Source organism: Carassius carassius, chromosome 12 (assembly GCF_963082965.1).
Source record: "Carassius carassius chromosome 12, fCarCar2.1, whole genome shotgun sequence".
NCBI lineage: Eukaryota > Metazoa > Chordata > Actinopteri > Cypriniformes > Cyprinidae > Carassius > Carassius carassius.
Genome location: NC_081766.1, coordinates 26,873,769 through 26,899,498, shown reverse-complemented (window position 1 = coordinate 26,899,498; position 25,730 = coordinate 26,873,769). Strand labels below are relative to the sequence as shown.

Genomic DNA, 25,730 nt, shown 5'->3' with positions numbered 1-25,730 from the left:
CTGTGATAAATACAAAACTATTTTTAATATATAATATTATATATAATATAATATAATATAATATAATATATAAAACTATATCAGATTTAATCCGAAGATGTAGCATAAAATACAATTGCAATTTGTAATGGAGAAAAATATCAAATGAAAATGAAATGCTGTTCTGTGATGCTGCCCCACCTTTACTCTGCAGAATTACCAATAGACAAGGATTTGCTTTCAATTAACGGTAATTATCTCCAGCATTAGCTGTCATCCTCTCTCACACACATCAAGACTGTTCTACCTGAGGGTTTTGGAGTGTCTCTGGACACTCTCCAGGCGCTGAGTCTGCGGATCTCTGTTTCAAGCTCCATCTCGCTCTTGTCAACCTGTTGGCACATGCAGGCAAAGACGGCCAATATCTCTATGCAAGAACACAGACAGGCCTATCCTTCACACATCGCCCACACACACTCATCCTACAGATCATATAAACCAATATATCAAATATCTCAATATGTTTGCATGCAGGTCAGTGAAGTGGAGTGTTGTTTTTTGAGTTGTCATCTTGTGGATGAAACATTCATTCAACATTGCCATGATTAAGAGCTGGGAAAGTCAGGTAATGTCACATTATTTACCTTTTACTAAGTTCATGTCTTTCTGTTGAAAGACAGATCTAAATATCTGGATAAAAGGGTCACTGCTGGAACATTTTTGTTTTCAGTGGGAATTCAAAAAGTAGATTAAGAAATAATGCTTCAGTTCTAGGATTCTGCTGTTAATCCATATGGTGTTTGTAGCATAAATTTGTAGTCATATTTACTATTATTTGTCAAATTTTTGCTGGTAAAATCTAGTCATTTCAATAGGAATCAATATGCTAATTAATAGGAATTGTGAATTTTGCTAATTAATGGGTAAACGATTTCCCCTCATGCATATTCTGCATGGAATTTGAAAGTGACTTCAGTGTGAGCTGTGCTTCGTACTTCCCTACACTACTGACAATAGACAATTAACCTTTTTTTCTCACAATGTTTCAAAGGATGTCGCTGATATAACTGCAGACACATTTTCCATTGCTCTGAGAATTCCTAATCATTTTTTATAGGAATCCATGCAAATATAAATTTTGCGTGAGGGCGAAACATTTTCCTGACACCGATTTCACAGTGGGTTCAGTTTGGACATGCAGATTTCCTGCATTAACCAACAGAAAGCTGCATTGTCTGACTTTGAAAGTGACAACTTTGTGAGCTGTGCTTCAAACATAGCAACACTATTGACAACAATTTATCTATGATTGTGTCTGCACCTTAAAAATCACATTTTACAAAAGGGCATAACAGCAATTCCCAGAATATCCCATTTAAGATTCTCTAGGGTGGAAAACCGTAGCATGTACACTTTTAGAGAAACACTACAGAGGTCTTTGATAAAGGACAAAAATGAGGAAAAGGCAGATATATGAAATTTAGCAAGTTATATCAATGTGCAAGGTGCACGTCTCTTCTTACACATTTGTCTGTCTTCTCTGTGCACCTGCCTGCAACCTTACAGGTGTTATTTATAAAATTAATATATGATGCAGTGTAATATATAAGAGAGAAAAATAACCCTCACTCCCACAGAATGCCACACCTTCCCAAGAATGGCACCACACCAGTATATTTTACATTACTGTATTTACATTGGATGTTTTAGAACTTAAAGAAGTTGGCACCTGAAGCACTTCCTGATTTAAAATGATTTTAATCTGATATTTCTTACCACTTCTGCAATGACCAGCATGGTAGTGACAGAGACCAACCCTGTTGTCATAGAGATAGCCAACTCCTCCTGGGCCTGGGTTCCCAAGGGAGCAGAGGAAGAGGTGAGCTGTGGACAAAGCATATTACATCACTTTTCAGGCCTATTTATGTTTAACGTGTTGGCTATTAGATCATTAAAACAAGTGTTAAAAAACAAAAACACTTGGACAGTTTCTTGCAGTTTCTGATCCAATAGACTCAAAGCTTTTGCTTTAGCAGGCCCCAGGAAACAGTTCACTAAGAATGTAAGACCCAGTGAGAAATGAAAGTCAATGTCCTCCACAAAGTCTTCAAAGAAGCTGGCAAAGTTCAGGTCATAAGTAATACTGAAATTCCTGTTGGGGAGGTGTAGTTGACCTCGGGCAGCAGAGGACGCAGTTTAGTCAAAAATATCCTTTGCCAGGGAAAGCTTGTTTACTGGAGACTTTATGTCTGATGTGAAAACTGTGCATCAGTGTGTACCCATGATAGCTCTCTGAGATGACCGCACATAGATGTGCACACAAATTTTTAACCATTCTCTCCTTCACATAGGCCATGAGGTTCTGCAAAATGCAAAACCATCACAATAAGAGTCTTTATGTCAATTAGAAAATAATACTGAAAATCAAAACTGCAGTAGATATTAACACTTAAAGGTGCAATAGGTGATTGTCTTCAGAAACATTTTTGTTATACTGGTCAAAAGTCTCTTCACATCCCGATAGCAATCATTAAGTAAGTGGTTTAAATTTATTTATCTGTATTTATTGGTCCGAGCATTTTAAATAGCTTTCCTACCTGCCTGTCAATGTATGTATCTGCATACCTCTGCGCACCCTGTTTGCGCAGACAGAATATGTCATTAGCGCATTCATGCACGCTGTGCAGACAGACCTAGAATGGCAGACAAACATCAACAACCCGGTCTTCCTTCCTGGTATTGTAGTACTTATAATTTTTTTTCATTTTCCAGGATCTCCTATTGCACCTTTAATTATCCTGTTATTTTGACTTTTGACATTTTAATTATATGCAGTGAAACAAGTTTTAATATCTTCAGTTTTGATTCTCAGGTGAATTTGCAGGTTAAGGTGTTTTTTTTTTTCCAGTGTATCTATGGATCTTTAGATCTCAGAATTTTATTTCTGTCATACAGTTTTCAAATTATATGATCCACTTAACTATCCATTTTTAATAATTATGCTATCTGAGTAACGTGCATTTATAATGCTGCACAGAAATATTGTTCTTCGTTAGACTAATCTACAGGCCTTCACACAGCTTTGTACCCTCTTCAAATTCTGTTTAAAGATACAATGGTGCATACTATTTATACTAAAATAATATGATCATAAATTCTGTGTAAAAGTATGTAATGCTAAATACTTACACATAATTTATTATTTATTATATAAAAGCCTGTAGATTAGTCAAATTAAGAACAATATTTCTAGTCTGAGTTTCTAGGCCATTAAGAGACCAGTTTATCATTGCTGTAACGTTAATCACAGACACATCACTGCCATCACAGACAGTTCTTACAGGTAATTCTCTAGACATGAATCAGTGAATAGAACTTGACAGTTCCCATAATGCACTGCTTAACAAATTCATGTGTTTGGGTTTCTTTGGAATATGTGTCATACTTCAAAGTTCATTCTTAATGATTTTGTTTCTAATCTGACTTTAATATGAATAGAGAAAAAAACTCACAGTTTTGTAAAGAGCTAATTTGAGGCAGGGGTAAAATCAGAGCAGAATTCATCCACAAGAATATAAAGGCAACGAATCTCTTCTGTCATGAAACATGAGGTTCAAATATTAGATACAGACAATACTCAACCAAAATAAGTATTTTACCAGTAGGGGTACCGCTGCAGCGTATACGGCAGAAATGCATTTGCATTTGCCACCTAAGTGGCAGTTTAACAATAGGCAGATGGGAGTTTTACTTACTCAAACATGTTCTGAGGGCAGAAAGGAAAGTGATTGGTTTACAGATTCAACCAATGAATTTGAAGCAGAGGCGGAGTCAAGAAATTTGAACGTGTGGAAGGAATACTTCAGACAGATACGTTACTGACGCTTTGTGGGAGGCATTTATTGCAAGGTAAGTTAATTTACCATGTATTCTCATGAAAAAAATTAAAATCTCTAACATTTTTGATAATTAGACAGCATTATTAACATAAAAGATAATTAGCGAACAAAGATACACAGAACAAATAATCATGCATTTTCATTTGATTGCTTCATCAGTTAATTGCAGCAAAGCTGGTTATGAGGTAACTAGAGTAAAACATGCTTTTCCAATGTTTCCACACTGTCTGTGAAACCGAAATGAGCGAAAAAGTACTCATTCATATCTCCTTTACATTACATCAGTCAGTTAGCGTTAGCATTAGCATTAACACTGTTCTCAGGGCAGGGGTACTCGATATAACTGTTATTTTTAATGACCCACATGGAAAAAACCTATATAAACATATATGTTTCAATATAGGTTTTGATATAGGTTTTTAATATATGTGACATATATAAAATTGGCCGTTTTCCTATATTATATGTACATATATGCACACATATATTTACACATATATGTACATATATATATATATGTGCATACATATACCTATATAGGTACATATATGCACGTACGTATATATGTACCTATATGTTCACCTATAATAGTAAAATTAAAATCCATAGCTGCTAGGCAACATAAATAAAAGTCCAAAATGTAGAAATGTACATTATTTATTTACTCAAGATCAATCAAATAGTACAAAACAAAAAATATAGTACAAGAACAAAAATAAGACAAAAAACTGAACAGAAAAAAAAATTATCTTTATTATTCTTTGAAGGTCTGTCATGACGCGCCTCATCATACTCCTCCGCCGCCTCCTCCTCCTCCTCTTCCTCTTCCTTCCTGCACTATCCAGTGACATTTGATAGGGTGTCCGAGATTTTTATTTTTTCCTCTTTTTTTTTCGGCGCACAAATTTTTTAGCGGGTAGGTGTTTTCGTCCACACGGATCTGGCGTTTTGGAAGAGTGAAACCGATGTTTTGAAACCGGGTCCCAGAGTGGATATATTTGAAAACGCCGCCTTTGCGTTTCTTCTCGACGGCGAATCTGTACATTTTCTGAAAATATGGCGTCATCAGCCCACGTCTCGCCCCTAGTCAAACACCACTACATCACGTAACAGCAACAAAAACATGAACAAACACTGAACGCTAACATTAACAAGGATTAATAAATGTATTGTTCCATGTTCGTTTGTGTACCACGCGCAGCAAATCCATGTCTTCTTCTCCGTTTTAAGTGTATCTCTGTGGCAGAATTACAGCGCCACATGCTGGTCTGTCATGTATACTACATCGGTTTCGTGTGGACGCAGATATTTCTTGAGACGAGGGAAAAAAAGAAGTAACGGGTACTTACGGTTATGGATAGAAATGTAGCGGAGTAAAGAGTACAATATTTGCCTCTCAAATGTAGTTGAGTAAAGTCATGAGTACTCCCCAAAAATGATACTCGAGTAAAGTACAGATCCCTCAAAATTATACTTAAGTACTGTACTCAAGTAAATGTACTCCGTTACTGTCCAGCTCTGTATATCATGTTAATATATTGCCATAGTTAAATTCCATAACATGCCAACTACATGTGATACCAATTTCACATGTTCACACATACATAAGTTCTTGCATATTTTTTTTTGTTAATTCCTAGTTTTTGCCTTGATAATATGAGCTAGGCATCATGTATGACAGTCAAAAATGGGATATGAGCTACAAAATGACCAGATCCTGCCATTAGCTATATAGAAGACATATCTTGTATGTATAGGGCTTACATGTGGATATGAAGAAGCAATACAGGAGACCTATATTTCCTGTATATGCACATATATGCACCTCAGTTTTGCCTATATGTGGCATATATACGCATATATGCAGCATATATTCAGTATATATACGCATATATGCAGTATATATATGGCATAAATGCAGCATATATGCAGTATATATATGCATATATGCAGCATATATGCAGCATATATATTATCATATATGTGCATATATGCAGCATATATGTGCATATACACTGCATATAGGTTTCATATATGTGCATATATCCACATATAGGTTCTTTCCATGTGGGGAACTGTGTGCTGGGCAGGAAAACTCCATATTCATATTATTATTATTTTAGTAAACTATGTGCTGCTTTCAGGGCAGGAGTACTCAATATTCATATTATTATTATTTTACTAAACTATGTGCTGCTTTCAGTGCAGGAGTAATCAATATTCATGTTACTGTTATTTTTAGTGCATTATGTGCTGCTCTCAGGGCAGAAGTACTCAATATTCATATTACTGTTATTTTACTAAACTATGTGCTGCTCTCAGGGCAGAAGTACTCAATATTCATATTACTGTTATTTTTTGTGTATTATGTGCTGCTCTCAGGGCAGAAGTACTCAATATTCATATTACTGTTATTTTACTAAACTATGTGCTGCTCTCAGGGCAGAAGTACTCAATATTCATATTACTATTATTTTACTAAAATATGTGCTGCTCTCAGGGCACGAGTACTCAATATTCATATTACTGTTATGTTTAGTGTAACGTACTGCTCTCAGGATTGGAGTACTCAATATTCATATTACTGTTATTTTTACTGATCTTTGTGCTGCTCACAGGGCAGGAGTACTCAATATTCATATTACAGTTATTTTTACTGTTCTATGAGCTGCGCTCAGCGTAGGAGTACTCTATATTCATACTACATTTATTTTTAGTGTATTATATGCTGCTCTGGGGCAGAAGTACTCAATATTCATATTACTGTTATTTTTACTGAACTATGAGCTGCTCTCAGGGCAGGAGTACGTGATATTCATATTTTTAAGAGTAATCAGTTTTTTTTAATCATTACATTTATAAATCAATAGACAATTTCTGCATTATTGAATGATCTTTTATTTTGTCTTCCAGTTACCTGGAGGAGCTGGCAAAAACTGGACAAATCAAAGGAGCTAACACTGACGAGGCATCTGATGCTGCTGAGTGCAAAATGGTGCAAAAATGGAGATGAATGAAAAATGGTGCATGTTTGGTTCCACCTGATAAAAGCACATAATAGCCAACGGTATTCGAAGGGTAATTGGTTCTCATGGGGACGTTAGTGATTATCAACATTTACAAGGGTTAGTCTGTGATTTTATTACCATCTGAATCCAGAATGTCATTGTTTTTTCTCCCACAATCCCCATGAAAATATCTGGCCGAATCCCAAGGTCATGTGTTAATTTAATGGCTGTCCAAATCCACATCTCTGAGATTAAATCATTTCAAAATTAACCGTTTAAAACCGTTTTCACCACTGTTTAACATCATATACTAACTGTTGTACTTTGCATGCATATTACAAATATATATATATATATATATATATATATATATATATATATATATATATATATATATGTTGAAATACTAAAATGTTTACAAGAATACTATTTCAGAAATGCTCCATCACAGTGATTGGATGCTTATTAAGAACAAAAAGACCAGAAAAGCACGTAAACATTTGAAATGGGTCATTATTATGGCAGTAACAGGTATGCAACACAATATTTATAGGCCTACAATTACATACTTAAAAATGAAAACCAAGTAGCTTTGTTTGGTTCGTGTAAATAAGAGGTTGCATTTACTTATTAATGCTAATCTCCACATTTTTAATAACAACCATCATTTTGAGAGATAAAATTTAAGAAAACCATTTCAGATATATTGGGTCTATTTTCCTTTTAAACCAAAGATTTAAATAAAACATATTATATTATTACATTTAAATCTATTATTCCAAGAGTATGACATTTTATTTAGAGCAGACAACCATGCAACTGGCCATGTCTGCAGTGCGTTCCTAGGTACACACATCTATCTTCTCCACTGTGAATAAATCATCAAATCCATGAGTTATCACTGAGGTGTCATGTAAATAATTCTTTCCATATGTTCATATGAATAACAATTGCCATCTGAATTGTGAGAGAAGTCCTGAGTTGACTTGGTGATACATAAATGTGATTTCAAAAGTTCCGGGTGTCAATCTATGTGAAACCACTTAATGCTCTCATAGGCTGTTGCAGAGAAATTAAGCCCTGTAATTCTAAAAATAACCAAATATAATGATATATATATATATATTTTAGTGCTGTCAAAGTTAACGCGTTAACGCATGCGATAAATTTTTGTCTGGTTTAACGTGTCAAAATATTTAACGCAATTAACACAGCATCGGTATTTTCTGCCATCCGTTGGCTAGCTTTACAATATATGATCACGCTCTTTGTTACGTTGCTAAATGGCCACGGTTACCTGCTGCTGAGTGCGGTTATTTCTATCTGTTTTTAATTTCCTATACAGATCACGTGAGGTCCCGCCGGCTGTGATTGTGGGCGGGGCAACTGCTTTAAAGACACCCAGTCTGGAGACGTGGGCTCTCTCTCTCTCACTTCCCATCCGCTCCTGGTAGCAGACGGAGCACATGCTCCGACGTGTGCTCGGCCTGCTGCTTCCTTTGAACTTGTTTAGAGCTTGTTTCGATGTTGGTTTCACAAGCACGGTCCCGATATGGGATTATTGTTTGTTATTTTTAGTTTATTATATTTATTTACAGCTGGTGGCAGGTTAGTGGAGAGCAGGAGAAAGAGGACACGGAAGACTCACACAAACTCTGTCTTTTGTTTTGAACGGGAGGCAGGCAAGTTTCATCCGCTTTGAAGAATAGCGTGGGTCAGGGTTTTCTTTTGTTTTTTTTATGTTTATTTTTGCCACCATGCTCTGCGTACACTAAGGCGTATCACCTAATTAAAATAATTTATTTACATTGTCATCGAATCTCTGTGGTCTTTTATATGTTATGCTGATCCATAATTAATTTGATGGGTTCGTAACATATAAATGGGGGCTCGTTTAGTCGGGTTTTGAACTATGTTAGAAGAAGTTCGATTTTCTCTTAGTGAAAATCTTTTTCTGTGGTGGTCGCACTGCGCACTGTGAGTGCGCATTAGTTTGCTGTGATCGCCTTTTGTTAATTATGCCGTGGATTTCCGGTGACTTTTCTTTAGTGTATTTAATTTTTTTCGTTTAGGGTGGACTTATTCTTATTATTCGCAATGTTTAATTTAGATGCCTTTATTCTCGCTCCTTCACAGGAGGTTTTCTTAACTGCTACGCGTGATGACCTTGTTAGAATTGCTGGCCACTATAAACTTGAGGTGAGTGGTAACCCTTCCAAGGCTGAACTTCAGGATAGGCTTCTGGAAGGTTTGCGAGAACTTGGAGTATTTTTGAAAGTATCTCCGGATGCATCTACATTGCCTGAGGGTAAGCGTTTTCCTATTGAACCTCCACCTTCACCTAGTAAAGCAGCACTAGAATTAAAACGTTTACAGTTAAGAGAGAAGGAAATTGAATGGGAACGCGAAAAAACTAGATTAGAGGCTGATAGACAGACAGTACGAGAACGGGAGAAGAGAGAACATGAATTTAGATTGAAAGATCTTGAGTTTGCGCAAGCATTACGTATTAAGGAGCTCGAGCTGAAGGCTCGTGAGGCTGGTGTTTCTGTTAGGCAAGATCAATTTGACATAACTTGTAACATTCGCCTTGTTCCACCTTTTAATGAGAGCGAAGTTGATAAGTTTTTTGCACATTTCGAGCGCGTAGCAACAACATTTAAATGGCCCAAAGAAATTTGGACCATGACGTTACAGTGTGTTTTTACTGGGAAGGCGCAGGAAGCTTATTCCTCGTTAATTCTGGAAGACGCAACAGATTACGAGAAAGTTAAACATGCTGTTTTGCGCATTTATGCTCTTGTGCCTGAGGCGTATCGACAGAAATTTCGCAATTATCATAAACCTGAAGCTCTTACACATGTTGAGTATGTTAGAGAAAAAGAAATGCTATTTGATCGCTGGCTTAGCTCGCAAGAGGTGACAACCTTTCAATCTCTTCGTGATTTGATTATTCTTGAAGATTTTAAAAACGGCCTTCCTCAAATAGTCGCTACCCATGTTAGTGAGCATCATAATCTGACTCCGGCTCGTGCAGCTGTACTTGTGGATGAGTATGTACTCACACACAAGCGTGTTCTTTCTAATTCAAAATTTTCACAAAACGTTTCTAGTCATCCAAATGTGTCCAATTTCTGGCCGTGCCTGTTTCTGGCCGCTCTTCAGACTGGCGTCCTTCGGGGTCTAACGCTACAGCTCCGACCTGCGCGTACTGTAAGAAACGTGGTCATGTTCTGGCAGAGTGTTATTCGCTGAAACGTAAAAATAAGGCAGCGAGTCAACCAGCTTCTGGTAGATCAGAGGTAGGGTTGTGTGTTTCGAACTTGCCTGTGAGTAGGGACGATACTGATAACCACAGTTTTGCGCCTTTTATAATGGATGGCTTTGTCTCTTTGCCCGGTGAATGCTCAAAAATTCCTGTAAAAATTCTGCGTGACACTGGCGCTTCACAGAGCTTTATCTTACAAGATGTGTTGCCTTTTAGTGAGAAGACTTTTACTGGGGATAGTATTCTTGTTCGTGGATTTGAAATGGGTTATGTTAATGTCCCTCTGCATGAGATTTCTCTTATGTCTGAATTAGTCACTGGCACAGTTAATGTGGGCATACGCCCTTCTCTGCCTGTTGAAAATGTAGCTGTGCTGCTTGGTAACGATTTGTGTGGTGGAAAAGTTTTGCCTTGCCCAATAGTGTCTCATGCATTTCCAAAATCCTGTACCGATGACCTGTCAATTAATTTCCCTGAGGTTTTCACCTCTAGCGTGGTTACTCGTGCGATGGCGAAGAAAGAAAAAAAAAATGAAATTGAGGTTCAACTTGATCTTAGTGATACTTTTATTGCTCGACCTTCACTCTCTAGCGATAGTGATTTGTCTTTGAATTCTGCTTCACTGTCATTTTCCTCTGATGTTCCTAATTTATCTATGAGTCGAGAGCAGCTTATCAAGGAACAGGAAATTGACCCATCTCTGTCTTCTCTCCTTTCAGAAGCTATGTCTGAAGAAGACATTGAGCATTCGCCGCACGGCTATTTTTTATGAGATGGTGTCTTAATGCGCAAGTGGAGACCTCTTATGGCCTCAGCGCAAGATGAGTGGAGAGTTCTCTTTCAAATTGTTGTCCCAATTTCTTTTCGTGATAAAGTTTTGAGTATAGCTCATGACCATCACTTCGCGGGTCATCTCGGCGTGAATAAGACTACTGACAGAACTTTACGCCATTTTTTTTGGCCAGGTATTAAAAAAGATGTCGTGAGATACTGCCGAACATGTCATCTATGTCAGGTCACTGGTAAACCTAACCAGGTGATTCCGCCTGCGCCTTTACAGCCGATTCCGGTTACGTCTGAGCCGTTTGAACACGTTATACTAGACTGTGTTGGCCCATTGTCTCGAACAAAATCTGGGAATCAGTGGTTACTCACTATAATGTGTAGCTTGACTCGTTTTCCAGAGGCCATACCGCTCCGTAAAATCACAACTCCTGTCATTATTAAAGCCCTGATGGGTTTCTTCTCTGTTTTTGGCCTTCCGAAAACCATTCAGACCGACCGCAGTACTAATTTTATGTCTCGTGCGTTTGCGCAAGCTATGCGTCAGCTTGCTGTCCATCATGTTACCTCCAGCCCGTACCGTCCACAGACTCAAGGTGCACTTGAGAGGTTCCATCAAACTTTGAAAAGTATGCTTAAGTGTTTTTACCTCGAGTTCCTGCGTGATTGGGATGAAGGTGTACCGCTTACTCTCTTTGCTGTACGCAAGGTGGTACAGGAGAGCTTGGGTTTTAGCCCCTCAGAGCTGGTTTTCGTACACACGGTTCATGGACCTTTAAAGCTGTTGAAAGAGTCGTGGCTCGCCGAGCCTAAAGAGTGTTCCAGTTTGACTGATTATGTGTCCAACATGCGTAATAGGCTCAGCCGTGCATGTCAGTTGGCCAGAGACAATTTAGGTCTTTGTCAGAAGAGAATGAAACAGAGGTTTGATCAGAAGGCTGTTTCCCGAAGTTTCAGTTCTGGTGATAAAGTTCTTGTGCTGTTTCCGGGTATGGGTTCTGCTTTACACGCTTGTTATAGCTGACCTTATCGCGTTGCTCGCAGAATGAATGATTTGAATTATGTCATCTCTACTCCAGACCGAAGGAGAAAGACCACACTGTGTCACATTAACCGTTTAAAATTGTACTGTGATCGAGGAGAAGATTCAATCTCGGAACTCACCCCGCCTTGCACTTCAACTGTCCGTGAAAATGCTTGCGCAACTAAACCGGCGCTGTCCAAGGCGCGTGGTGCTGAAGTTGTTTCTTCACTTGCGGTTGTGGGACAAGGAGAAAATGCGTCTCTGTCAGTACAACACGGTGCTGTGGCGAGTCCTTACCTTGAAGATGAGGGTCGTACTCCATTGATGGAGGTTATTGAAGGAAGAATGAAGAATTCTGAAGTTCTTAATGATTTAGATTTATTTTTGTCTAATTTATCAACATCAGAACGCAACGATTTAATCTCCTTGATTTAAAAAAATGAGAGTTTGTTTCCTGATGTGCCTCGTCGAACAACGGCAATTGAACATGACATTGATGTGGGGGTTACATGTCCAATTAAACAGCATCCGTATCGTACAAATCCACATAAAAGGTTGTTGTTTCAAAGTGAGGTAAAATTCATGTTGAAAAATGGCATTGCAGAAGCTAGTAATAGCCCATGGAGTTCGCCTTGTTTGCTGGTGCCAAAAAGTGATGGTTCCATGCGTTTTTGCACGGATTTTAGGAGGGTGAATGCCGTTACAAAACCTGATAGTTACCCATTACCGCGTATTGACGATTGTGTTGATCGTTTGGGCTCAGCGGTATTTGTCAGTAAAATCGACCTATTGAAGGGTTACTGGCAAGTTCCGCTGACACTCCGTGCCAAAGAGATTTCAGCTTTTGTGACACCCGACCACTTCCTACAGTACACCGCCATGGCCTTCGGAACGCTCCCGCCACCTTTCAAAGGCTTATCAACGGCGTTCTTGATGGTGTGCCTAATTGCGAGGCGTATTTAGAGGATTTGGTCATTTATAGTGCCACCTGGCCTTCGCATATGGCCCACCTTTCTACTGTGTTTCGCAGGCTATCAGAAGCTAATTTAACCATCAATCTAGCTAAATGTGAGTTTGGCCAGGCCACTGTGGTGTATTTGGGTAAAGTGGTTGGCCGTGGGCAGGTGCGTCCTGTCCAGTCAAAAGTTGAGGCGATTTTGAATTATCCTCCTCCAACCACTCGTCGCGAACTCCGCCGTTTTCTGGGCATGGTAGGTTACTACCGGTCATTTTGCAAAAATTTCTCTGCTTTTGCCTCACCCCTCACTGATTTGCTCAGTTCAAAAGTGACCTTCGACTGGACTTCACGGAGCCAAGCGGCTTTCGAGTCTGTTAAAGCATTGCTGACTACTGCGCCTGTGTTGGCCGCTCCTGACTTTTCTCAGCCTTTTTCCCTCACTGTTGATGCGAGCGACCTTGGAGCGGGGGCTGTTCTTTTGCAGCATGACGAGGAGGGTCTTGAACATCCTGTCTGTTTCTTCTCACGCAAGTTTAACCGACATCAGCGTGCTTATTCGACCATAGAAAAGGAAGCCCTTGCTCTCGTGCTTGCCTTTCAGCACTTTGAGGTCTATGTTTGGAGGTGCCGCATGTCCGGTTGTGGTATACACCGACCACAACCCATTGGTTTTTCTCGATCACATGCGCAATTTTAACCAGTGCTTAATGCGGTGGAGCTTGATTTTGCAAGGGTACAACTTGCAGATTAGGCACATCCGAGGACGCGACAATGTACAACCTGAATTCCGGAAAAGTTGGGATGTTTTTTAAATTTTAATAAAATGAAAACTAAAAGACTTTCAAATCACATGAGCCAATATTTTATTCACAATAGAACATAGATAACATAGCAAATGTTTAAACTGAGAAAGTTTACAATTTTATGCACAAAATGAGCTCATTTCAAATTTGATTTCTGCTACAGGTCTCAAAATAGTTGGGACGGGGCATGTTTACCATGGTGTAGCATCTCCTTTTCTTTTCAAAACAGTTTGAAGACGTCTGGGCATTGAGGCTATGAGTTGCTGGAGTTTTGCTGTTGGAATTTGGTCCCATTCTTGCCTTATATAGATTTCCAGCTGCTGAAGAGTTCGTGGTCGTCTTTGACGTATTTTTCGTTTAATGATGCGCCAAATGTTCTCTATAGGTGAAAGATCTGGACGGCAGGCAGGCCAGGTTAGCACCCGGACTCTTCTACGACGAAGCCATGCTGTTGTTATAGCTGCAGTATGTGGTTTTGCATTGTCCTGCTGAAATAAACAAGGGCTTCCCTGAAATAGACGTTGTTTGGAGGGAAGCATATGTTCCTCTAAAACCTTTATATACCTTTCAGCATTCACAGAGCCTTCCAAAACATGCAAGCTGCCCATACCGTATGCACTTATGCACCCCCATACCATCAGAGATGCTGGCTTTTGAACTGAATGCTGATAACATGCTGGAAGGTCTCCCTCCTCTTTAGCCCGGAGGACACGGCGTCCGTGATTTCCAACAAGAATGTCAAATTTAGACTCGTCTGACCATAAAACACTATTCCACTTTGAAATAGTCCATTTTAAATGAGCCTTGGCCCACAGGACACGACGGCGCTTCTGGACCATGTTCACATATGGCTTCCTTTTTGCATGATAGAGCTTTAGTTGGCATCTGCTGATGGCACGGCGGATTGTGTTTACCGACAGTGGTTTCTGAAAGTATTCCTGGGCCCATTTAGTAATGTCATTGACACAATCATGCCGATGAGTGATGCAGTGTCGTCTGAGAGCCCGAAGACCACGGGCATCCAATAAAGGTCTCCGGCCTTGTCCCTTACGCACAGAGATTTCTCCAGTTTCTCTGAATCTTTTGATGATGTTATGCACTGTAGATGATGAGATTTGCAAAGCCTTTGCAATTTGACGTTGAGGAACATTGTTTTTAAAGTTTTCCACAATTTTTTTACGCAGTCTTTCACAGATTGGAGAGCCTCTGCCCATCTTTACTTCTGAGAGACTCTGCTTCTCTAAGACAAAGTTAAAATTTAATAAAACGTCCCAACTTTTCTGGAATTCGGGTTGTAGTTGCAGATGCATTGTCCCGTGCTTGAAGGAAAATATTGTAAATAAATTGTGCTTAAAAAAAAAAAAAAGAAAGAAATTTATTGATTGCACCTTAAAAAAAATTTTTTTCTGTTTAGTTTAGCAGTTTTTTTTTTCCCTGCTGAACATTAATGGTTTGTATATTTTATATTGTCATTTAAACAACAATTTATTTTCTTTAAGGGTGGGGGTGTTACGTTGCTAAATGGCCACGGTTACCTGCTGCTGAGTGCGGTTATTTCTATCGGTTTTTAATTTCCTATACAGATCACGTGAGGTCCCGCCGGCTGTGATTGTGGGTGGGGCAACTGCTTTAAAGACGCCCAGTCTGGAGACGTGGGCTCTCTCTCCCTCACTTCCCATCCGCTCCTGGTAGCAGACGGAGCACAAGCTCCGACGCGTGCTCGGCCTGCTGCTTCCTGAACTTGTTTAGAGCTTGTTTCGATGTTGGTTTCACTAGCACGGTTCCGATATGGGATTATTGTTTGTTATTTTTAGTTTATTATATTTATTTACAGCTGGTGGTAACTGGTGATGGGTTTTTGCATATTATTTAGTACAGGTTAGTGGAGAGCAGGAGAAAGAGGACCCGGAAGACTCACACAAACTCTGTCTTTTGTTTTGAACGGGAGGCAGGCAAGTTTCTTTCGCTTTGAAGAATAGTGTGGGTCAGGGTTTTCTTTTGTTTTTGTTATGTTTATTTTTGCCACCATGCTCTGCGTACGCTTAGGCGTATCACCTAATTAAAATAATTTATTTACATTGTCATCGAATCTCTGTGGTCTTTTATATGTTATGCTGATCCATAATTAATTTGATGGGTTCGTAACACTCTTATTCATTTAAATGCTTTTAAACATTTCAAGCGTGGCAAGACAAAAGAGAATGCGCTGTCTGTGAATGCCCTTATGTGACACATACACGCGTAGGCTACACACACACAATGCATAGACAGGGCGCCAGAATCCAGTTCTCTTAAGCGCTTGAACTAACAAAAATAACCATGGTTTTATTATAGTAAAACTGTAGTAACCCATGTTTTTTTGGCGTATTGACTGCCATTTGTATAACCACAGATTTACTACATATACCATGGTTAAACTATGGTTAATATAGCAAAACCATGGTTAATTTGTGATTACCATGGTTTAACTATAGTAACCATGGTTTTTTGGTTTTATTTGTAGTAAAACCATGGTTAATTTTCGTAAGGGAATAAACATCCCAAAGTGCCAGTTTTGTCGATTATCCTCATAAGAGCAATCTTAAATGATTTATATAAAGTCTAAAATGAACAAAAAGAGTTGTGAGAGTATGAGGCGAGATCCATAGACAGTATATAAACGGTGAGATCCGCGTGTCTGTCTGCTCTTAAAGGGACAGCAGCCAATAAAGCTTCCTGTCAGTAAAGTTAAAGAACAAAGGGAACAGAGAAAATGACTCGCTGCTCTTGACTAAATAACTTTTGTAGCTTTAATAAGGATTAACTATTTAATTTATAGTTTATGCAGTGCAGACTGCATATAACTTTGATAACTTTATTAAATTTCTGTATATTTCCTAACTGTTAAGACAGGAAGGGCAGGAGTAAACATGACATTTATTATGTTAGCATTGTTTTAAGTTTACTTAAATTAAAAACTGTTATATTTTTGAAGCCTAATAATAAATGTAAAAAATAAAAAAAAAATCAGTAGCTGTATTAATATCAGTAATACTGGCCTTCATTCATAAAAAGATGCCATTTAAACAAGTATTTAAAATATACTGTCTTTATGTTGTTTCTACATTAATTTGATTAACTGTGAAATTATTACATTAAAAAATATATTAAAAACGTACAAAACATTTCTTTTTTTATTGCTATTAATTGCGATTAATCACAGAAAAAATGTGTGATTAATCTAGTTAAAGTTTTTAATCGATTGACAGCACTAATATATATATACGTATATAGTGCTGTAAATGTTGTTTCATTCAATGTCTGTTGTACAGATGATTTGTGTAAGAACAAAATGAAATGTTGATGTTGCACTATATACGTATATATATATATATATACGTATATAGTGCTGTAAATGTTGTTTCATTCAATGTCTGTTGTACAGATGATTTGTGTAAGAACAAAATTAAATGTTGATTGAAAATAATCAGATTACAGGTCCAACATTACAATAAAATAATCAAGTATAATTATGACTTCTTTCCTTTTTTAAACAATTACAATTACAAACAAATCCAGTGAATTAAATGCATGTACAATACACAGGAAGGTTTCGCTGCAAAAGGTAGGTGCATCATTAAACTGCTGTAGTTTGAACGTGCTCTTAAACCAGGCCCTAGGTCGCCTTGCAAGATATCTTCTCAAAGCCAGTTTCTCAAAGTCTCCAGAAGTGTTTGCAACGTCTTCCTGCATTTGAAATGCATAAAGAGTCTGGTTTCAATTTACACTGATGATTATGAAAAAATAAGTAAAAATATAAAAATAAAAACAAAAACATTATTTTACCTGAAGTCTTTAGTTTTGGACATTGAATCATGAACATCCTCATTTTCATACAGTACAGACCAAAAGTTTGGACACACCTTCTCATTCAAAGAGTTTTCTTTATTTTCATGACTATGAAAATTGTAGAGTCACACTGAAGGCATCAAGGGCTATTTGACCAAGAAGGAGAGTGATGGGGTGCTGCGCCAGATGAACTGGCCTCCACAGTCACCGGACCTGAACCCAATCGAGATGGTTTAGGGGTGAGCTGGACCGCAGACTGAAGGCAAAAGGGCAAACAAGTGCTAAGCATCTCTCGGGGAACTCCTTCAAGACTGTTGGAAGACCGTTTAAGGTGACTACCTCTTGAAGCTCATCAAGAGAATGCCAAGAGTGTGCAAACAGTAATCAAAGCAAAAGGTGGCTACTTTGAAGAACCTAGAATATGACATATTTTCAGTTGTTTCACACTTTTTTGTTATGAATATAATTCCATATATAATTCCACATGTGTTAATTCATAGTTTTGATGCCTTCAGTGTGAATCTACAATTTTCATAGTCATGAAAATAAAGAAAACTCTTTGATTGAGAAGGTGTGTCCAAACTTTTTGTCTGTACTGTATATTTCCTGGACCAATTTATTTTGTGGAGCAAACTTGCAAACCAGGAACATTACATATTTGAACAGCTCACTGCCCAGGATCTGAAATTAATGTAAGCAAACATAATTACTAGTAAAATCATAAAAATCACATTTCAACTCCCTCAAAATTAAAATTTCTTAATGACACACAATACATCCTTAAACCCTGCCATTTCTACAGCCTACTGTACTCTGTTTGGCCTCCGCTACAACTACAGTGATTGAGGGCAGATTAGAGTAGTAGACGTTTGAAGGACAGCCGATGACGTCCATAGGCTGGCATTATGCAAACAAACCTAACAGGTAACTGGTAACAAAGTGAGATTAGAGTTTCTGACACTCATTTCAGCACAGTAGTTCAGAATCAGTTTTCTTACTTTTACGAGACAAAACTTTATTTGTCATGCATTTTGATCTGTAAACCTTTGCAGACCTTTTACATTTACAAATAGCTAAATTGCAATTCATGAAAAATAATATTTGAGGGAAAAATAATATGGGCACTTATATCAGCAATAATATGGGCACAAATATCAGCAAGATTCTCAAATAAAACTAGAGGAGCTTACAAAGAAAGTCCAGAAATTTCCTTTCTCCAAGAAGGGACCACTGAAGGCTTCTGCCTTTTCCAAGAATGTTATTCTGCAAAGAGAAGAAAAACTACATGAAACAGTCACAGCTGTAATAAAAACAAATGTATGGGCCCTGAGAGCAGCACATAGTTTAGTAAAATAATAGTATTAAACAATAATATTAAACAATCCCGCCCTGAGAGCAGCATATAATACACTAAAAATAACAGTGATATGAATATTGAGTACTCCTGCCCTGAGAGCTGCATATAGTTTAGTAAAATAAAAGTAATATGAATATTGAGTACTCCTGCCCTGAGAGCAGCGCATAGATTATTAAAATAATAGTAATATAAATATTGAGTATTCCTGCCCTGAGAGCAGGGCTTAGATTATTCAAATAATAGTAATATGAATATTGAGTATTCCTGCCCTGAGAGCAGCACATAGTTTAGTAAAATAATAGTAAAATGAATATGGATTACTCCTGCCCTGAGAGTAGCACATAGTTTAGTAAAATAACAGTAATATGAATATGGAGTACTCCTGCCTTGAGAGCAGCACATAATACAATAATAATACCAGTATGTCAATGTCAATGTCACCTTTATTTATATAGCGCTTTAAACAAAATACATTGCGTCAAAGCAACTGAACAACATTCATTAGGAAAACAGTGTCAATAATGCAAAAATGATAGTTAAAGGCAGTTCATCATTGGATTCAGTTATGTCATCTCTGTTCAGTTAAATAGTGTCTGTGCATTTATTTGCAATCAAGTCAACGATATCGCTGTAGATGAAGTGTCCCCAACTAAGCAAGCCAGAGGCGACAGCGGCAAGGAACAGAAACTCCATCGGTGACAGAATGGAGAAAAAACCTTGGTAGAAACCAGGCTCAGTTGGGGGGCCAGTTCTCCTCTGACCAGACGACACCAGTACTTCAATTCCAGGCTGCAGCAAAGTCAGATTGTGCAGAAGAATCATCTGTTTCCTGTGGTCTTGTCCTGGTGCTCCTCTGAGACAAGGTCTTTACAGGGGATCTGTATCTGGGGCTCTAGTTGTCCTGGTCTCCACTGTCTTTCAGGGATGTAGAGGTCCTTTCTAGGTGCTGATCCAGCATCTGGTCTGGATACGTACTAGGGGTGTAACGATATATCGTGGTACGATTTATCGCGATGCAAAAATGTCACGATATGTATCGTAGAGTTATGACGATATTCAACAATTTCTTTTTTTTTTTTATGATTTGACGTCCGTTTTATCCTATTGGTTGAGCTACCGCAGCCGCGTCATACGTCACGCTTGCATTCAGGCTCAAATGAAGAATCGCTTGAACTAGTTTTGCTTCAACATGGTCTCAGTCAAGTGCAAAAGCTCAAGAAATAACCAGGTGCATCGGAGTTATCGCAAAAGACATGAGGCCATTCTCGGTCGTCGAAAATGTTGGATTTTGCGAATTGGTGAGGGTACTGGAGCCCAGGTATCATATTCCGTCACGCCCGCACTTCAGTCAGGAGGTAATTCCAGCCCTGTACAACGAAGTTAAAGCAAATGTGACGGATGTTTTGAAAAATGCTGAGAGTGTGGCGATAACAACTGACGGATGGACTTCGCGGGCTGTTCAGAGTTACATCACAGTCACAGCGCATGTTATTAGCACAGAGTGGGAAATAAAAAGTTTTGTGCTTCAGACTCGCCCGCTTTTCGAGTCGCACACTGGTACAAACATAGCTGATGTCTTAAAAGCAACCATACAAGAGTGGGAGCTTGAAAGATCTGCTCATAGCATTGCTGTCGTTACAGACAACGCACGCAACATGGTTGTGGCAGTGAGGGAAGCAGGGATGTCACCGCATATTAAGTGTTTTGCACACACTTTGAATCTTGCTTCGCAAGCAGGATTGAATGTTCCCCGCGTCAGTCGCTTGCTGGGTCGCGTGAGGAAAGTCGTGGCTTTCTTTCACCGCAGTACCACAGCAACAGCTGTGCTCGCGGCAAAGCAAAATATGCTTGAGATCGCATCACACAAGCTTATCATGGATGTTGTTACACGCTGGAACAGCTCAATGGAGATGCTGGAACGCTATCTCGAGCAACAAGTTGCGATAACAGCAGCCCTCTAGAGCACTGAGGTGCGCAAAAATGCACGTCAACTCGATACTATGGATAGCGCTGACATCAGTGACGCCGAAGAAATCGTAAACCTTCTTAAACCGCTAAAAAAAAAGCCACCACTGTCCTGTCTGATGAAAAGAGCCCCACGCTGTCACTCATATTGCCCTTGAAAGCCATGATTGAACAGAGCATGACACCGGACGAGAAAGACTCCACAACTATTGCTAACATGAAGACAGCCATCCTGCAAAACCTCTCAAGCAGATTCACAGAGGAACAGGATTATCTACTAGAGGGTACTGCCTTGGACCCCAGATTTCGGTCATTGCCCCACTTACTCCCTGAACAACGTGAAGAGGTTTTCCACCGGTTGAAAAATAAATCAAACCAGTTACAGCAGGTATGTCTGCATTACAAATTGTCTGAGAATCTATGTATTTGCACTTGTGTGTGTTTGTCACTCTAATTGCATGTTTGTGTAACCTACTTTGTGCACACCTTTTGTGTATGTACTTGAAACTACACTTACTTACTAGTATACCTTAATTATTTTATTTATTTTATTTTATTTTAAGGCTGTCACTGGGAAGCAAACGAAAGAGGGAGGTGCCAGTGATGGAGATCCCACTGATGCAGCAGATCAAAGAGATGCAGCACACAGAGTTGAGCCAGAACAGCCACCTAGTAAAAAGACAGCACTGGAAGAGCTCTTTGGTGCAACTTTTTCTGAACCACCAGTCACCCAGTCCAAAAGTAGGATAGATGTAGAGATTAACATGTACAAAAAGGACACTTCTATTCCCCTCACTAGCTGTCCACTGAAATGGTGGAAAGAAAATGCTCAAATGTACCCACTTCTTTCACCTCTTGCAAAGGCTTACCTCACAGTTCCAGCAACTTCTGTTCCTAGTGAACGTGTTTTTTCGACAGCAGGGGATATTGTTAATGCGCAAAGATCCCAGCTACTGCCAGAAAATGTAGATATGCTGGTTTTCTTGCAAAAAAACCTGTAAGTAACCTCAAAAAAAAAAACAAAGCTGTTTGTGTTGAAATTACTTGAACAGGAGTCAGGACACTACTTGACGTGTTTTTTGTTGCACTTGTACTGCTTAAAGAAGTTCTCTCTTGGGCTATCCTAATTTTGATTTCATGATACAATTCAGTTTTATTGGTCGGTGACACCTAGTAGTCATTGTTAATTTATTTACGTACTGAAGGTAAACTAAATCTTGATTTATATTGAAGTATTGTATATTCTTTAAGTTGCATGTATAACAAGACAGTTATTGAACACTGTTAATGTTAAATAAATCTGTTATTTGATTTTCAGTTGAATTTTTTAATTTTGTTCAAAATATCGTGATGCATATCGTATCGTGAACCCAGTATCGTGATACGTATCGAATCGTGAGCTGAGTGTATCGTTACACCCCTAACGTACTGGATCCGGGTGACTGCAGTGACCCTCTGATCTGGACGCAGACTGGATCTGGTGGCCACGGTGACCTCGGAACAAGAGAGAAACAGACAAATATTAGCGTAGATGCCATTCTTCTAATGATGTAGCAAGTACATAGGGTGTTATGGGAAGTGTTTCCGGTTCCGGTTTACCTAATTAATGCAGCCTAAAAATCCTATAACGGATTTGGATAATAAAAGCATATTAGTATGTTATGTGTATGCCAGGTGGGTCTTTAATCTAGATTTAAACTGCAAGAGTGTGTCTGCCTCCCGAACAATGTTAGGTAGGTTATTTCAGAGTTTGGGCGTCAAATAGGAAAAGGATCTGCCGCCTGCAGTTGATTTTGATATTCTAGGTATTATCAAATTGTTTTGAGTTTTGAGAACGTAGTGGACGTAGAGGATTATAATGTAAAAGGAGCTCATTCAAATACTGAGGTGCTAAACCATTCAGGGCTTTATAAGTAATAAGCAATATTTTAAAATCTATGCGATGCTTGATAGGGAGCCAGTGCAGTGTTGACAGGACCGGGCTAATATGGTCATACTTCCTGGTTCTAGTAAGAACTCTTGCTGCTGCATTTTGGACTAGCTGTAGTTTGTTTACTAAGCGTGCAGAACAACCACCCAATAAAGCATTACAATAATCTAACCTTGAGGTCATAAATGCATGGATTAACATTTCTGCATTTGACATTGAGATCATAGGCCGTAATTTAGATATGTTTTTGAGATGGAAAAATGCAGTTTTACAAATGCTAGAAACGTGGCTTTCTAAGGAAAGATTGCGATCAAATAGCACACCTAGGTTCCTAACAAGTTTTAGACAGTGTTCTAGGTTATTACAAGCAGAGTTTTTAGGTCCTATAATTAACACCTCTGTTTTTTCAGAATTTAGCTGTAAGAAATTACTCGTCATCCAGCTTTTTATATCGACTATGCAATCCATTAGTTTTTCAAATTGGTGTGTTTCACCGGGCTGCGAAGAAATATAGAGCTGAGTATCATCAGCATAACAGTGAAAGCTAACACCATGTTTCCTGATGATATCTCCCAAGGGTAACATATAAAGCGTGAAGAGTAGCGGCCCTAGTACTGAGCCTTGAGGTACTCCATACTGCACTTGTGATCGATAGGATACATCTTCATTCACTGCTACGAACTGATGGCGGTCATATAAGTACGATTTAAACCATGCTAATGCACTTCCACTGATGCCAACAAAGTGTTCAAGTCTATGCAAAAGAATGTTGTGGTCAATTGTGTCAAACGCAGCACTAAGATCCAATAAAACTAATAGAGAGATACACCCACGATCAGATGATAAGAGCAGGTCATTTTGTAACTCTAAGGAGAGCAGTCTCAGTACTATGATACGGTCTAAATCCTGACTGGAAATCCTCACATATACCATTTTTCTCTAAGAAGGAATATAATTGTGTGGATACCACCTTTTCTAGTATCTTGGACAGAAAAGGGAGATTTGAGATTGGTCTATAATTAACTAGTTCTTTGGGGTCAAGTTGTGGTTTTTTGATGAGAGGCTTAATAACAGCCAGTTTGAAGGTTTTGGGGACATATCCTAATGACAATGAGGAATTAATAATAGTCAGAAGAGGATCTATGACTTCTGGAAGCACCTCTTTTAGGAGCTTAGATGGTATTGGGTCTAACATACATGTTGTTGGTTTAGATGATTTAACAAGTTTATACAATTCTTCCTCTCCTATGGTAAAGAATGGGTGGAACTGTTCCTCAGGGGGTCTATAGTGCACTGTCTGATGTGATACTGTAGCTGACGGCTGAATGGTTGCAATTTTATCTCTAATAGTATCGATTTTAGAAGTAAAGTAGTTCATAAAGTCATTACTGCTGTGGTGTTGGGAAATGTCAACACTTGTTGAGGCTTTATTTTTCGTTAATTTAGCCACTGTATTGAATAAATACCTGGGGTTATGTTTGTTTTCTTCTAAAAGAGAAGAAAAGTAATCGGATTTAGCAGTTTTTAATGCTTTTCTGTAGGATATGTTACTTTCCCGCCAAGCAATACGAAATACCTCTAGTTTTGTTTTCCTCCAGCTGCGCTCCATTTTTCGGGCTGCTCTCTTTAGGGTGCGAGTATGCTCATTATACCATGGTGTCAAACTGTTTTCCTTAACCTTCCTTAAGCGTAAAGGAGCAACTTTATTTAAAGTGCTAGAAAAGAGAGAGTCCATAGTTTCTGTTACATCATCAAGTTGTTCTGAGGTTTTGGATATGCTAAGGAATTTGGATACATCAGGAAGATAACTTAAAAAGCAGTCTTTTGTGTTAGAATTGATGGTTCTTCCATACTTGTAACAAGAAGTAGAATTTAAAATTTTGGCTATATGAATTTTGCAAAGAACTAAATAATGATCTGAGATATCATCACTTGGTTGAATAATTTCAACACCATCAACATCAATTCCATGTGACAGTATTAAATCTAGAGTATGATTTCGACAATGAGTAGGTCCTGAAACGTGTTGTCTAACACCAATAGAGTTCAGAATGTCTATAAATGCTGATCCCAATGCATCGTTTTCATTATCAACATGGATATTAAAATCACCAACTATTAAAACTTTATCTGCAGCCAGAACTAACTCGGATGTAAAATCACCAAACTCTTTAATAAAGTCTGTATGGTGCCCTGGTGGCCTGTATACAGTAGCCAGTACAAACATAACAGGGGATTTATCATTAACATTTGTTTCTCTGGATAATGTTATATGAAGCACCATTACTTCAATCGAGTTATACTTGTAGCCTGTCCTCTGAGAAATCCTGAAAACGTTGTTATAAATTGAAGCAACACCTCCACCTTTGCCTTTTAGACGCGGCTCATGTTTATAACAGTAATCTTGGGGGGTGGACTCATTTAAAATAATGTAATCATCAGGTTTTAGCCAGGTTTCTGTCAAACAGAGTACATCTATATTATGATTAGTGATCATATTATTTACAAAAAGTGTTTTCGTAGAAAGGGATCTGATATTCAATAAGCCAAGCTTTATCATTTGTTTAACCATATTACTTCTGTTTTTTATTTGTTGAACCTCAATTAAATTGTTAATCTTAACTTGGTTTGGACGTTTTTTGTTTTTTCTAGTTTGGGGAACAGACACAGTCTCTATAGTGTGATATCTAGGTGAAAAAGTCTCTATGTGCTGAGAATTAACTGACCTCTGTGACGGGAGGCAGCTAGCAGACGGTCGGTTTAGCCAGTCTGTCTGCTTCCTGACCTGGGCCCCAGTTAGTCAAGTATAAACACTAAGACTATTTGCCATATTTCTAGAGAGAAGAGTGGCGCCACCTCAGGAGGGATGAACACCATCTCTTTTAAACAGGTCAGGTCTGCCCCAAAAGCTCGTCCAATTGTCTATGA

General features: G+C 38.5%; 1 pseudogene; it reads right to left on the bottom strand.

Moving 5' to 3' along the window:
* Positions 1–245: 245 nt before the first annotated feature.
* Positions 246–25,730, bottom strand: part of LOC132154358 (mitofusin-1-like) — a 44,247-nt pseudogene continuing 18,762 nt past the window's right edge.